Here is a 17,012-nt window from a genome sequence, read left to right on the forward strand (position 1 = left end):
GGAAACCTTGTCTGAATTGTCGCAGCACAAACAGCTATTAGGCTAAAGGAAACTGGGTACTTTTGTGACATAAAGAAGGAAAAGAAGAAGTTTCTCTGCTGCATCAAATGTTTTTATAGCATATAGATGGGAGTTCTGAAAATTCATTGTGCGGTTGGTATTCATGCGGCGAGACTAGGAATTTCGACTGATTCTTTTGCAACAGCTGTCAAGAGGAAGATGAAGTGGAATCATCTCCACACTTTCTTTTAGACGGTCCAACGTTCGCGAGGCTAAGATGGAAGCATTTTGGCTCGCACTTCTGAACAAGCACTGAGCTCTCAAAGATCGAATTTAGCCGCATTCGATCTTTCGCGTTCAGCTCGCGGCGTTAACTTAACGCAACCAAACCTATACTTCTTTGAGCTATGAAATAGTTGGTCACATTAATCTTACACCGACTTAAATATAAACTAACTGTATTTAAATATGCATACATATGTGTCTGACGGAAGAAACTTAAGCGGAAAAAAAATTAAAAATCTCCACGAGAAATATTCGTATACAAAGTAAAACGAATCTGCACCGGATCCAGATCCAAAGATAGTCTAAATTTATAGTTTATTGTGTTATTAACTGTAATTAACTTTAATTAACCCTATAATATAACCGGTGCGACCGAGAGCGAGAGCATGGTTGCCTTGCAGGCCAGCGGAGCCAGAAAGGATCCTCCAAACCATAAGGCTCTATAACCCGGAGCTACCTACCGATAATTGGAAGGTGGTAAAAATTAACGAAAGTGGTAAAGCGACGATGCAGGTTGTCCTGCTTCTAAATAAGGACTCCATAGAGTTGTTGGAGCAAAAGAGCGGGGTCATACGTTACGGCTGTGACATGGCCAAAATTAAGGTCTACAGCAACGACGTAAACGCAGCGGAGAACCTGATCGCGGAGGTAGAGCCGGAAGAGGCCAACAGCGACGTGGAGATGGAGGAAGAATCCGAGCAGGTTGATCCGATGGACGACCTGACCGGGGGTTATGCCTCATCGACGTCTTCGCTGGGGGTCGGACGCATGCTTCGGCTTTATACGGAGGAGGAGTTGATCGAGATGTCGGAAGACGCGGTCAACTCCACCCTAATAGGCGACGTGGGCGATAACGGCCAAGATGGTGAAGGTACTGCAGATTAACCTTCACCACTGTAAAGCAGCTTCAGCTGCACTGCTGCTCCATCTAACAGCTAAAGGGGCATCCGACATCGTCCTAATCCAAGAATCTTGGGTGGTGGGACAAAAGATTTGTGGGCTGAAAGCGCCGGGCTACAGACTGGTAAGTGGAGCCTCAACGGGGAAACCAAGGACGTGCATATTGATAAGTATCACACTAAAGTGTCTCTTTCTTCCACAATTTAGCGACGAGGACACAACAGCGGTCAGTCTAAGTGCAAACGGACGACCAATTAAGATGGCATCCATGTACCTAGCGCACGACAAGGAGGTGCCAACCATCTGCATTAAAGACCTAGTGGCCAGCACGAGAGAGGCGCTAATTTTGGGAGGTGACGCGAATGCTCACCATCACACCTGGGGCAGCTCCGATAATAACGAACGGGGTGAGTCACTTTTTAATTTCATACTTAGTTCTAAGCTTGTTATTGCAAATAAGGGGAATGATCCCACTTTTATTACAAAATCCCGAAGGGAAGTTCTGGACGTTACCCTTAACTCTGAGAATGCGGAATGTCTGGTCGGGAAGTGGAAGGTGCTTGAGGAGCACTCCTTTTCCGACCACCGATATATCCAATTCGAGGTATTAGGGGAAACGCCCAAGGCTCCTCTAACTAGAAACTTGCGAAATGCCAACTGGCATAGGTATCGGAAAGAGCTGGATAGGCTTTTGCCACAAGATAGAGAGCCGGCTACTCCAGCAAACCTAGAGGAGCTGGAATATCTTGTCGACCATTTTACGGGGGCCTGCAGTAAGGCAATAGACATTGCATGCCCCAAAAAGCAGCACCGGGGTAGGAAAAAGCCACCCTGATGGAATGAAGAAATCAGGATTTCACGCAAGAACTGCAGGAAAACCTTCAATCAGGCTACTGCGTATGGTAGTGAGGGACATTGGGAGACCTACAAGACAACGTTACGGGAGTACAAGAAGCTCCTAAGAAGGTCGAAAAGAACCTCATGGAAAGACTTCTGCAATGGGGTGGAGTCTATCTCAGAGGCAGGCAGGCTCAGAAAGATACTCTCAGGTACTGCCCAGAAAGCCCCAGGATGCTTGCAAAGACCTGACGGCTCCTGGACAGAGACCGAGGAGGAATCACTGGATCTGCTTCTTTGCACACACTTCCCGGGTGCCACGGATAGCATGCCGGTACAGCCACATCTAACTGGAGATCTTTCGGTCACTGGAGATTTCCTCACTAGGGAAAAGGTCATCTGGTCTATTGGGACATTTAAGCCCTATAAATCAGCAGGTCCGGATGGCATTGCCCCTATACAGCTGCAGCAAACACTTCAGCTAAGCTCAGCGTGGCTACACGCTATAATTAAGGGAGTATTAGCTCTTAACCATATCCCTAGAAAGTGGAGGGAATCAAGAGTGGTGTTCATCCCCAAGGCAGGGAAGGTGTCTCACAATAACCCAAAGGATTTCAGGCCCATCACCTTGTCGTCATTTCAACTGAAGGTTATGGAGAGACTGGTAGAGGTCCGTATCAGACAGTCGGTTGGTGACAGACTCTCTACCACACAACATGCTTATACGAAAGGTAGATCTACAGAAACGGCGCTACATGAAATAGTGTCGTATAGAGAGAGATCACTAGACATCAAAGAATATACGCTAGCAGCCTTCCTGGATATAGAGGGCTCCTTTAACAACATCATGCCGGGCGCGATAACGGCAGCACTGGCGGGCCTGGGCATCGACTCGCGCTTAGTTGCGCTCGTAAACCAAATGCTGAGATGCAGGGTGGTCCGGGCGGAGCTGGCGGGGGTATCGTTGACCAGGTTCGTAGAGAGGGGCACCCCGCAAGGGGGAGTCCTATCCCCTCTATTATGGGTCGCAGCGGTAAACTCACTGCTGTGTGGCATGGAGGGGGGTGGCTGTAAGGTTATTGCGTATGCGGATGATCTTGCACTAACAGTAAGTGGGAAATTTCCACAGACTCTATGTGACATTATGCAGGTAAAACTGAAGGAAGTCGAGAGTTGGACAAAAAATAACGGGTTAGGGGTAAACCCAAGCAAGACAGAACTTGTACTGTTCACAAGAAGGTACAAAATCCCCCCATTGATAACTCCAAGGCTGGCACAGACCACACTAAAATTAAGCGAATCCGCTAAATACCTGGGGATAGTCCTAGATAAAAAATTAAGCTGGATTCAAAACACCGAAGAGCGGGTGCGGAAGGCCACGGTTGCCCTATACAGCTGCAGGAGAGCAATCGGCCAAAAATGGGGTTTAACCCCGAAGCTAGTGCACTGGATATACACCGTCGTGGTGAGGCCCATACTTCTGTACGGGGTAGTGGTATGGTGGCCAGTGCTGGAGAAGAAAGTAAACATTATTAAATTACAAAAAGTGGAGACAACGGCCCTGATCTGCATTAGTGGTGCTTTCCGCACAACACCTACTATGGCAATGAATACGATCCTCAACATCATACCCATAGATATTATGGGACGACAATACGCTGCGTTTGCAGCCCTAAGACTACAGGGGCTTAAAAGCTGGAAAGCGGCTCGCTGTGGTCAACAATTCTGAGAAACCGACAACTACCGAGTACAAAGGACTACTGTGTACCAAGGCTCACTTCCACTAAAGGTTATAGCGTAACGCTACCTAGCAGGGAATCATGGCTCGAAGGAGTTCCGGGGTCTAGAGATGCCATAAGATTCTACACGGACGGCTCCAAACTAGAAAATAGGGTAGGAGGAGGCGTCTACTCGGAGAAATTGGGAATAAAAAGATCATTCCGACTACCTGACCACTGTAGTGTCTTTCAAGCCGAATTGGCTGCCATACAAGAAGCCGTTGATAGCCTAAAACTAGCTGTTATCGCCACTACGGAAATATATATATACTCTGACAGTCATGCGGCCCTTATGGCGCTTGACTCTGTCACTATAAATTCGGAAACAGTTGCCAACTGCCGCAAATCACTTAACGTGATGGCAGAGCAGTTCGCTTTGCACCTGGTATGGGTACCGGGGCACAGTGACATACCAGGAAATGAGAAGGCAGACGAGCTTGCAAGGGCGGGTACTTGCTCTCCACTTTCACCAGCCTGGAAGAGGGTGGGTATGCCACTCGCTTCCTGCAAGCTCTTACTAAGGGAGAACTTCCTTGAAGAAGCGGCCTCCAGATGGGAGCGCACTGAAAACTGTAATACAACGAAGCTTACATGGCCAAAATGGGATGTACGGAGATCGAGAGAAATTCTCACTCTCAATAAAGGCGATATGTCACTGGCCATTGGTCTGCTCACAGGACATATTCTGATAGGAAGGCACGCAGAACGCCTCGGGGTTAGTCACAACGACTACTGCAGGAGCTGCCACGACGAAGAAGAGCCTGAATCAATAAGGCACTTACTCTGCGATTGCCCAGCACTGGGCAGGAAAAGACAGAAATTCCTAGGTATAGGTCTTCTAGACGATCTAAGCGCGACTGCTAAGTTTGGAATACGGCAGTTGCTAAGGTTTGTAGACTCCACAAACTGGTTTAAGGAATAGGGGTTTTCTTTGGATCCATGTGGTATCACAATGGGCCCTGATCGGGCCTAAGTGTGCTGGCGCCCTCTGGGCCTAGCAGCCACTTCAACCTAACCTAACCTAACCTAACCCTATAATGCCTTTAATATTAATATTGCTGTTAAAAAAGTGTCTGTATTTTTTAGGGTCGCAGACTCATATAATAGGTGTCTAGAGAAATTGAGGACAGTAATACCCTCTACAATGTGCCATAAGCCGCATTTAGGATCCGTGGTAAATGCGCTTTAAAATTCTAAAACTAGGGTTTTCTCCATTTAACAAAAAAAATAATAATTTTTTTCTTAAAAAGTGGACCATATTTTACAAAATTGCTAATAATAAAAGTTATTTATAATTGCGTAAGCTGTCCACAGAAAAAAAATCAGATCGATTGGTTGAATTTTGACCCTAATTCAATAATTTCTCGATTTGGGACCAGTGCGCAGGCTTCGAATAGTTTTGCTTCTGTGATGCGCCGCTGCTGCTCTGCTTGCAGCTCATTTGTTGTATAATCTCAAAACGATCTCTTAGCTCTATAAAGTTTTTGGAACTATACAATGGGTATTTTAGATCGTCACGTACCTGCAGTCCGTCGAAAATATAGCGAATAACTACTTTGTCTTCTACCGACCCTAAGGCTGCCAGCTTTCTTATTTGCAGCACATATTCATGGAAGTTTTCATCGTTCTTCTTTTGCCTTTGCATTAACTTCCGATGTACGTCCGCACTGCTGAACTTCACGTCGAATTTGTCGACTAGCGCTTCACACAGAGATTTGTAGCTAGATACGCATACTTACGGTGACCATCCGTCCTTTATTTAAAGGGCAGTCCTTTCTTTTAACCCCCTGTCCTTTATAATTTTTTTTTCATAATAAAGGACGCCTTTTGTCCTTTATTTGTTAAACTGTCCTTTAAATCGGCTCTGCATTTTTCAGTGTTGATAAATTTTTAAACGCAGAATATGAAAAATAAAAATGTCCCTTATAAAGTGTAATGAAAACCTTCGCCAGTTTGTTTCGCACTCCACTTAAGGGTTTCTATTTAATCGCTAATCTTTGTACAATCTATAAAGCACAGATAAAGTTGTGCCCAGGATCGTGTTGCACGTTGAGTCAAGAGAACAATAAACCGCCTACTGCACAGTGGTTCAAAACTGGCATTTAGTGTTCGTAATTCACTGGAGCCTTCATTTTTCACTTAATATGATAAATTTTTATTTTTTTTTATGGAAACTTACGATATTTGCAAGAGACCAGTTGAGCCTGATTTCTGAACTTTTATTTGATTATATTAAATTTTTTTAGTGCAAAATGCAGATAAAGTAGCAATTTTGAAGAAAATGTATTCTCCTGTTCCAGTTAATAAATGTTACATAAAAAAACTAGTTGAAAACATATATGGTTCTCCCAAAACAAAAAAAAAAAGTACACAAAAAAAATTTAATGTAAGGTAATGTTATAAAAAATGTTCACCGAAATAAATATTTTTTTGGTTTTTAGTAAGAACTGGTTGAAAATGAAGGCTCCGGTGCATTATGGACATTAAACTCCAATTTTTAACCACTGTTAAACGCATTGGTAAACGCATTTTGGTAGCAAAGGATGGCGAAGTCCTTGGAAAGGATTTGGCTTAATTTTTCGCTACAGCAGGGAATCTTGTACAGTTAATATAATTAACTGGAAAATATTTGATTTAAATAAATTACGATATGGTAAGGTACTTTTATCATACAAGTTGTATGTACGTCTTACCAAATCATTTTGAAAAAAGTGTCCTTTATTTTACGTTGGTTAATATGGTCACCGTAGGCATACTGCTTCCAGGAATAGTTTTGCCGTTCCTTTCATTTTGTTTCCGCATTCGCATACTTCGGTTTTTCTGTTAGTTCGTATGCTGCAACATTCTCATTAAAATTTTTCAACCACTTTCTTTATGGGCCATTTTGGAGTTAAGCGGTTAACACTACTCATTAACTCGGAGTTTGCCATTTTCGTTTAACTCGCTTCAAACACCACTTTTATTTGGAGTTAAAGCGAATGCAACCCTTTTTTCCCGCATTTGGTTTGTGTCTCTGCATGGTTGTCAAACTTTGGCCGCACTAGTATAAAAATTTGTCCGCACTGTCGAATTTTGACATTTCACAATCATATGTTTTGCTGTTTTTATAAGTGGAGAATATCTGTTTGCGTGAAATTTGGTAAGTTTGTTAGAAAATTGCAAAATTTTACATTAATATGACATTTTAACTTGTATAAATAAAAAACAACAATATCATAGAATGGGAATAATCTTCCGGGCAGGTTTATAAAGGCCTCCCGAGCAGTGCCACCCGTGTTTTGTATAGCAGAATGGAACGTGCAGAAAATATGGAAACCTCGGCGAGAAAAAGGCGCAAGAAGAGTTTTTGGGAAGGCGGGGCAGAAGCTTGCTTTGTTTGTGGAATTGTGGGGCCAGGGGATAAACGATTTGCGAGGCGCAAAAAAAAAACACGCACGTTTACCAGGAATGTTAGCAGAATGCGAATAAGCGAAAGTAAATAAACAAACGTCAAAATAAACTCGGAGTTTATTAAACACCCCAACGAGAACACTTGACAGTTGTTCATTAACTTAAAACGTTAAACTCGAGTTAATGGGCCTCATGCATAAAAAGCAATGAATGAAACCGAAACCCAAGCCGAAACCGTAACCGTTTAAAACCGTTTCGTTTTTCAAAACCGAAACCGAAACCGTAACCGTTATCTTGACCTGAAAAGGAACGATACCGAAACCATTTCAATCACAGGTTTCAATCGGTTTCCAGAAATTTACAAAAATAATAAATACAAATTTCTTAGAAATAAATGATTTATTTAACCAAAATCAGCAACATTTTGCTAAAATTCTGGTTAAGTAGTAAATAAGTATGGCAAGGTAGCTTTTCGCAAAAATCTGCTGATGACTTTGTTGTTGTGAATCGATAATCGATAATTATATTTAAGTAGCTTCTTTCCCGTACGCAATGCGAGATCCCGCGTTTGCCCAAAATAGCCCAGAAATCATGCCTGTACTCAACAAAATGGGTAATAGAGAGCGAAAATTCGAGCGTATTCGATCGTAAGTGTATTCTTCTTCCTGCCCGAAATAGCCCGAAATTTTCTCCGAGTAAAAATGGATAAAGTGTCAAAGTGCATATCAGCTGTATTGTGTTTACATGTTGCCTGCATTTACTTGGTGCTTTTAAGGAGAAGTGAATGGCCTGTTGATGTATTTTCAATCTATGTACTTAAAATCAAATTTGTGAAACCAAAATTCAATTTCCAAGTGTTTGCATTTAATACCATGTTCTGACCGACAACCAAAACATTTTTCCTTTATTTTCTTTTCATTTACAACCTTTAACTTTCATTCTTATTTTGCTTTGGCCAGGCAATTAACAATACATCCAAAATGGCGTATTAAAGATGATAAAATATGACTTCCACTTCGATAAATAATCGAAAAAAAAAGTTTTAGCAACGAAAACATGTTTCCGATGTCGGTCAGAACATGGCATAAGTGACAAAAACAAGAACAACGTGAATCAGCTGTTTCTCGACTTGTGGGCACGAAATGTGGGTTTTTGCGTTTCCGTACTTCTGAACTTTGTTCCATTTTTGAAAGAAAATGTTTCTCTTATTCTCTAATTACCAAATCCGGTCCGGATTGTTAGGGAAAGAACCTAGTGTTGATATTATCAGTGAACTGTAATTTTCGATTTTCTTTCCTCAACGTTTAAGACATTGTGATTTAAATAATATCAACAAAATTTCTGTGAAAACCCGAAACCGGAACGAAACCGAAACCAAAACCGAAATAAATTTTGAAGAACGAAACCAAAACCGAAACCGAAACACTTGGCAAAACCGAAACCCAACCCGGAACGTTATTTTGAATCGGTTTCATTCCTTGATAAAAAGTGAGTTTAAGCTCCAACTCGATTTTCAGTACAAATTCTTGAGCTTGAGCTCACCCCTTCAGTGCAAAAATTGAGTCTGAGCTTAGACTCATTTTTTATGCATGAGGCCCATTATTTCAACGTGAACATAGTATTAGACAGCAATAAACCAAAGTTACACTTTCAAAGTGTTATTGACACGTTGTTTGCGCCACCGCTTTATTTTGTAAGTTTCAAGTGCATTTTCTTCGTAAAGGGTGACAGGTAATAAGATCAACGGAAATAAGGTCAATTGACTTTATTTCCCACCCTGGTGCGAAATAAAGTCAATCGACATTATTACCTTTTTAAAAACGAAATAAAATCCATTGACATTATTTCTCTTTCAAACATTAAATTTGCTTAGCTTCGCGGCGGCCCGCGTCAGTGCGTCACGCTACGCCGCGGCCCCCCTTTCCCGTCTCCCGCCGTGCTGTATCGCAGGTAGATAAATTTTTTATATACGTTGAAATAAAATTTTTATATATTTTAAACATCGAGGGCGTATATTCAATAATACCCTCTATCTGCACACTTTTCACAAATATGAGATTCTGATATAAAAATCCACCTAAGCTTTAACTGTCATCAGTGATATTGCTACCTTATATAACGACAGGTAATAAGTCCCAGATGATTTCTAAAATCACAAATTAGTTTTTGTGCAAATTGCAAATTGTATTAATGGATTCAAGCCCTCGATATTTCACATTTTTATATTTGTAAGTTATTAGAAGCAGGGATGCCAACTTGGCTCAAACCGTGCCATTTGTCCCTATTTTACTTCAAATGGCACTTAATTTTTCAATTTGGCACAAAGTGCCAAAATGGCACTTTTGTAAAAAAAAATTACATTTCAATACATTTTTGTGAAATCCTTTGCGTGCACTTCTTTTTCTCAACTAAAATTTTCTAATTTATAAAGGTCATTCAACTGGTTTATCTTATTTTATTATTGAACTTTTGTTTGGAAAATGTAGCTTTATTTTATTGCTAAATGTGAATGATTAAAATGGAATGACACCTTTTTTGGCACTTTTATTTTTCTATTTGGCACATTTTGGCACTTTTTTATCCTCAATATGGCACCTCATAACTAAGGATAGTTGGCAGCCCTGATTGAAAGATTTCTGCTGTGTTTTGGGGCAACAACTTGTCTGCAGTAAAAAAGCATATAATTTGTGTTTCAAAAGTGTGTGAAAACCAATCAATTAACTTATATGATCTCGGTTCCGATATTAAATAATCAATAATTGTTTATACCCGCATTTTAGCACATTGGCTCGTTGAATGTGCCATCTAATAAATAGTTTCGTCGTTCTCCTTAGCTGCTTTTAAATGATGTCGTCACAAATTGCTGGCGGAGACATGAATACAGTGTAAGAAAATTCTTTTTCTATAATTGTTTCCTTATAGAAAGGTTGGGTTCTTTTCCACCTTAGACATTCCGAATTCGTTCAAGATATGCTAATTTAAAACACAGAATTCTTCCAGTGTTCCTCCGGGGTTTTTGGACATGGAATGTTTCATCAATTTAATAGTGTTCGCTTTATTTTTATGGAAACGATTTGCAAGTTATGGATCATTTCTACACTCTTTCTTTAAATATTTCTCGTATTCCAGCTGTGCGCAGGTGTTTAGTTTTTCGCATCGTGTTTTTACATATTCGTAATTTAAATTTTTTTAATAAAATCAATCGGTGGTAGTTCATGATTGTGTGTGGATTAATATCACAACACTGAGGATTTGGCAATGACCTTTTTCATCTATTAAAAAACAACACTTACGGGGCAATGTTTATTGTATGAACGACATTGTTTTCTATGAATCGACATACTTTAAGCATTGTTGACGCTATTTCCATTTGAATGAGGAAATAGCGCCAATGACTTTATTTCCAAATTTTTGTTGACTTTATTTCGCTTTTGAAAAGGTAATAATGTCAATTGACTTTATTTCGCAACAGGGTGGGAAATAAAGTCAATTGACCTTATTTCCATTGACCTTATTACCTGTCACCTTCGTAAAGTTCGAATAATTAAAGGAAAATTTTAAATGGAAAACAAAACTATAACTGAGCACCTATGTGCCAATTTAAAAAAGTGACTTTTTATCATTTGTTTGAATAAAAACTGACTTATTTGCATAACCTCAAAATTTTTCTGATTTATTTCCATTTATGATTTTATGTACGCTTTTAGAATTTTGTTAACTTTCGGCAAACGAAATGGATAAATTAAGATGTAATGAGTTGATTTTATTTTACTTAGCCCGCCGTTTTCAAGAAAAACGGGTTTTTTCTGGGGTATCATGCTATTACAAAAGGCGAGCTGTTTGAAGTTTGGCTGATTACGTGTTCGAAGAAAAGAAAACCTTTTTTCGGTTGTAAACCATGTTGAAAAAAAATTTGGTGCTGCTAATATTTGCGAAAGTTCTATGGAACTCTTAGAAAAAAACGCGTCTTCTTTGCAATTATTTATCAAAGAAAGACGAGAATTATGGAAAGCAATTTGGAAAGGATGCTAAAATATTTACATATATCTGAAAACATAGCGTTTCTTGCTGATGAAGTTCTTTTCGAAATCAAAAAGCCAACTGTGTCGACCAGCAGCCGGATTCTAACTTTCGCTATCGCTAAAATGCTAAACTACGAAAGCTAAAGTTTTTCCGAATTTTTAGCTATCTCCAAAAATTGCGGTTGTGTCCCCTCTTTCGCTAAAAATAGCTTAGTCCAAATTTTTTGGTGATGAAAATGGAAGTATGTGATAGCAAAAAAAAAATAGCAGCCTCAATTTGGATTACATTTCATCTCCTGTAGCGTAGCCATGGCCATGTTACAAAGGCACTTGCGCCGATTCGCAAAGGCCATTGATGAGCACCCTTCGCAAAAAGGCAAATCCTGAAGAGAATTTACGGATTGAAATTTCGAAATTTTTTACTCAAAGTGAATAGAGCTTTCAAAAACATTCGTATTCTTTTCAGGAAGTTACCAGCGATTTTTGGTAAATGTTTCACAAAGCAGCATTTGCATTCTGAATATAAATAATATCGGCGGGGAATTTGGGAATACTGAAACCTCAAGTGAAAATGAAGTGTTTTATGACGACTAACTGGTTTAGAAATCTCTCCTCAAGGCATATCTGCGAGAAATGTAGTTAATATTTTTCTTTTTTTTTAATTTAGGAATTTCTAGAAGAAACCATCTATGCACATGTGACCATACTTGTTTTATTATATAGCTCATTTCAAGGTTTGAGTATGTTAAGAAAATAACTTGTGTCAAAACCAAGCTAATTGGACAACGTTTTTGAGTACTACTTTAACACATATACTCATAATTTGAACGTACAAAAAAGCAGAAGAGTCTGTTTTACGAAAGCCAAGTAATGTTTTCACATTTTATTTACTGCCGTTACACTATTTTTAACGTTTGCCATCTTTTTACATTAAAATAATGCAATATTTTAGCTGCTATTAATTTCGCACAGAAAAATGTATCATTTGACCTAATGTGTATTGGTTATTTCTAATTTATGTTATGTTAAAAATGTTATGTTGAAATACAATTAATTTTTAAGCAAAAAACCAAACCGACTTCAATTCCCATATAAAAATTTAAGATTTTCGTTAATCTCTTCATATTATAATAATCGGATTTAAACCAAATTAGAATGGGACCACCTGTGAGGTAAAATATTTCCTTTAAAAAAAGAAGTATAGAAACCGGTTAATCGGTTAAAAAACAAAAAAAAACGATTTCAACTCTCATATAAAAAAATATATATATCTCATGATCCACTGATCGGATTTTAACCAGATTAGTATGGGACCACCTCTGAGACACTACCTTTCCGATGCAGAATTATCGAAATCGGTTGACGTGGTCCAAAGTTATTCGGTAACATACATAAAAAAAAATAAAAAATAAATAAAAATAAAAAAAGATAAAAAGAAAAAAAATATTCCGACGAACTGATAACCTCCTCCCTTTTTGAAAGTCGGTTAAAAACTAGGCTACGGCCCTGATCTACAGGATGGGAACACAACAAGCCGAACGTGAACACGTCTTTATTGAATTTTACTGAATTACATACGTTTAAATTAATTTTAATAAATAAAATTATTTTCCTATGTACATACGTGAACGGGAAACATCTTAGTTTATTATTTCCTATTACAAATTGAAGTCGCCTCCTGATAGCTCAGCAGTGAGACGGACGCCACACTCACAAACGTTAAAATCATACAAGTCCGCAGCAGCGTTGCTGCTTTGGTAATTTTTTACCAAAACTGGTAATTTTTTTCTTTTTAGAAGGAGTTTGGTAATTTGGTAATTTTTTTAACGTAAGTCTTTTCTTTAAAGTTTTTAATACTAACTTATTACCTATAAAAATTTATAACTTTGGACCTTCTGACAATTGCACAAAATAAAAAAAAATTTGCTTATGTACTTGCATATGTACGTATCTACACCTTAAGAGAGCCTAAAATTGAAAGGGCTCTTTAATGTAACAATTTACCTTGACAACTCAGAACTTTTAGTATGAGTTTGCAATATACCAGGAATCCACCCATTTTTCCCAATATGGCGGCTCGATCACAGCCCCTACAGTCCAACAAATCTGGATTTTGGATAATTTTTACCTCCGACCACCAATGGTGAAAGAAAATAATTTCACGGGACTAATTAAAAGTTTGCGATTAAATACGAATGTGACCCACTTATAAAATAGTAAAAGTAAATTTTATCTACCGTTTAATGATACATTTGCTGGTTTCATGTTTTGGTTTTAAGTTATGTAAAATAAATTATGTAAAAGACTGCATGTTACAGCCCATTTCCACCAAACGCTTAACTACAGTTAAGAGTTTAGATATTTTTAACAAGAGGTGATCTGCAATGGTTATTTATTCGTTTTTGTTATTTTCCTTTCATTTGCTTGTACCTAATATGAGCAACTACCTCCTTCAAGTTGTAATCTGCTTTTTTCCAATAGGCATAAACTGCAGTAGAAATGAACTATTAAACACCTTTTAAATGTTTGTAAATCTCTGAGCGATTTTTGTGTTTTATGTTTTAGGGCCGATTGCTCAATGTCTGATTAGTACAAATCGGAGGTAGAAGCTCCGGTTAAATACATTGAGCAACCGGCCATCAAAAATATTTGTGAATTGTTATAGTCGGAACACATTGAAAAGGACAACCACAGCTGCAAATTGTTCATCTTCGTTATCTGAATGCTCAGTCGATGGTGATATGAATTTTTTGAACGCGGCAGCGACATCATGCATTTTTATGAGTTTGTCATAAAAGAATGGGAAGAACTCATTTTTCGGTCGAAAAATATAAATAGCTCTAAGCTGGCCACAATCCCAGACGTGGTGTATTGTCTACATACGTCGAAAAATAATTTCCAATTTGTTTAGAATATTATGCTCATAAAAATTTGGTAATTTTGTTCTGAGTTTGGTAATTTTTTTTTATAGGTTTGGTAAAAAATTAAAAATCTTTGTGGCAACACTGGTCCGCAGTAGCCACGATTGAGAGAAATATTCTATCATTCTTGCGCAGTAGCCACACTCGCAAACGTTGGAAAACTGCAAGTGTGCAGTAGTGAAAAGTGAAATTGAGAAAACTATTAAAATTGCTACACAAAGTGAAAGTCATAGAACTTTACTAAAAAATTAAAATTGGATGAATGTGAATTTAATTGATAGTCCCAAAAAAATAAAATTAAGACTCCGCTGGCTATATTCGCGAAATTTTAGACTTCGCTGGCATTCGCAGTTCGTTGTGTTCTTCGTTCGCGAAAATTCATAAGTTGCTGCCACACGAGAGAGTCGAGAATACACGTCGGTTTCTTCCTATCACGTCGTTAATTTGATAAGATAAGATAAGATTTTGAATTTTTTACCAAAACTCTAAAAAAAATTACCAAACTCAGAAAAAAATTACCAAATTTTTATAAGCATAATAGCATAAAGCATTGAAAATGACGAGCTATTGACCATAGCTGTCAAATTATTTTTCCACGTATCCTTATATAGATAATTATTTTGGCGACGGCAGAACTACATCTCAACTGGGATTGTGGTCAGCTTAGCTCTATTTATATTTTTCGAGCGACAGATGAGTTCTTCAGCGTTCAAAAAATTCATATCACCATCGATAGAGCGTTTAGATAATGAAGAGAACAACTTGCAGCTGCGTCATTTTCAATTTGTTCAGACTATAACAATTCACAAATATTTTTAAAACATAACACAAAAAAATCGCTCAGAAATTTACAAACCTTTAAAAGGTGTTTAACATACAGTCTTTTACATAAAGTATTTTACATAACTTAAAACCAAAACATAAATTAAAACATGAAACCTGAAAATGTATCGTTAAACGATTGATGAAATTTACTTTTACAATTTTATAATTGGGTCACATTCGTATTTAATTGCAAAATTGTAATTAGTCCTGTAAAGTTATTTTCTTTCCCCATCGGTTCCAGCAGGTAAAAATGATCCAAAAACCTGATTTGTGGGACTGTGATCGAGCCGCCATATTGGGAAAAATGGGTGGTTTCTTTAAATTGCTATATTGCGAACAAATGCTAAAACCCTTATTCTAGAACCCGAATTTCCATAATTCGTGCTTCGTAGCTACGTTACGAAAAACGCAAAACCGACATGCTGCAACCCTTGCGGAAAAATATGCAGCATTTCCAGCTATCAGTTGTTTTTCGAAGACTGCTGTATGAAGGAAAACAAAGTGGAAAGGAATTAAAAAAACACTTATCATCTGCTTGTTTATGGTAAAATTTATTGATTTTACATATTTTGAGGAAAATTATGGGCCCTGATGCATTTTCAATTATAACAGCAGAGTAAGAGCGCTCTATGGCAATGGATTCACAATGGTATGCGGAGCTGTCGGGCATAGTAACCATGGACACATCTATGCCAGTTTCTGGTTGAATTTTTGAGCCACAAGCTATAACTCCTCTTATTCCTGAAGAACTGGTTCTCAATCCAGTCACTGCAATGACAGTTTCTTCCAAGCCATTGAAAATATGCACTTTGTTAGGTCCACCACCTGGTCGCGCTTGCTTCTTCCTTCGGACACGCTTAGGGATTACAAGCCTTACTAATGAGAATTCCATTTTTTTTTGTTGCCGGAGAAGGGGGCGGAAGCATACAACATTTATTGTTCATATATGTAACTCCGGCTACGTCATCCACTGTATCTTTGCGCAGAACCCACATCGAAATTTACAAAAAAAAGTGCATGGTTCAAACCGAATTTATTAATAAACTAGAGCTAAAGTATAATCCGTTGACAACACGTGCATGTTGAAGTTTTTAGATTCGGGTGATGCGTTTGGATACAACAACCCAAAATCATTGTACTAATAACTAAACCGTACTCAAGTTTTTCTATAAGGGGCAACAAACATTCTTTTTTGTTCATTCATATAAAGCAGTGGATAAAAATATACGTATATGCGAAAACCAAATTTATCTGTTAAAAAGAACACCACTAATATTTACTGCAAACACGTCGATTTACATCTTTTTGCTTAATTTTTAGCTCGCTTCCGACACAGATTTTTTTTTGTTCAAAATTACGCAAAAAACTGTTAATTTCTTACTCGTTCGTTTTTAGGCATGCCATTGTTACGAATTTCGAAGAAAGATACGATTCGGAATGCAGCATACCATTTCTACGATTCGTAGCAAAATCCGAATATGAAAGTGTTGCAGAATAGGCGTGTAAAAGTTCTGTGTTGTCAAGGAAAATTGTTACGTTAAAGAGCTCTTTAAACTTTTGGCTATCTTAAGATACAAATTTTTTGTTTTGTGCAATTGTAAGAAGGTTCAAAGTTTTAAATTTTTACAAGTAATAAGTTAGTATTAAAAATTTTAAAGAAAGGACTTACGTTGAAAAAAATTACCAAATTGAAAAAAAAATAACCACATTACCAAACTCGTTCTAAAAAGAAAAAAATTACCAGTTTTGGTAAAAAATTACCAAAGCGGCAACGCTGATCGCAACATCTTTGCGTTTTGTTCTTCGTTCTCAGAAGTTGCTACCACACGAGAGAGTGAGAGAAATTACGCCTTTTTCTCTCTAAAACGTCGTTAATGATTCACTTTCCACAATCCACGTTAAAGAGTTCGCATTTAATAATTTATGTTCCAGGCAGCATCGCAGTGAGAGCAAAAACGCAGTTTGCTCATCATAGTGGTTGCTTCGTCATTCCATCAGCGTTCGTTAACACGAAGTTGCACCGGCTAAAAATATCAACGTTGTTGGCGCTTCAG

The sequence above is a fragment of the Rhagoletis pomonella genome, unplaced genomic scaffold, assembly GCF_013731165.1.
Source record: "Rhagoletis pomonella isolate Grant_MI unplaced genomic scaffold, Rhpom_1.0 Rhpom_scaffold_00009, whole genome shotgun sequence".
NCBI classification, from domain to species: Eukaryota; Metazoa; Arthropoda; class Insecta; order Diptera; family Tephritidae; genus Rhagoletis; species Rhagoletis pomonella.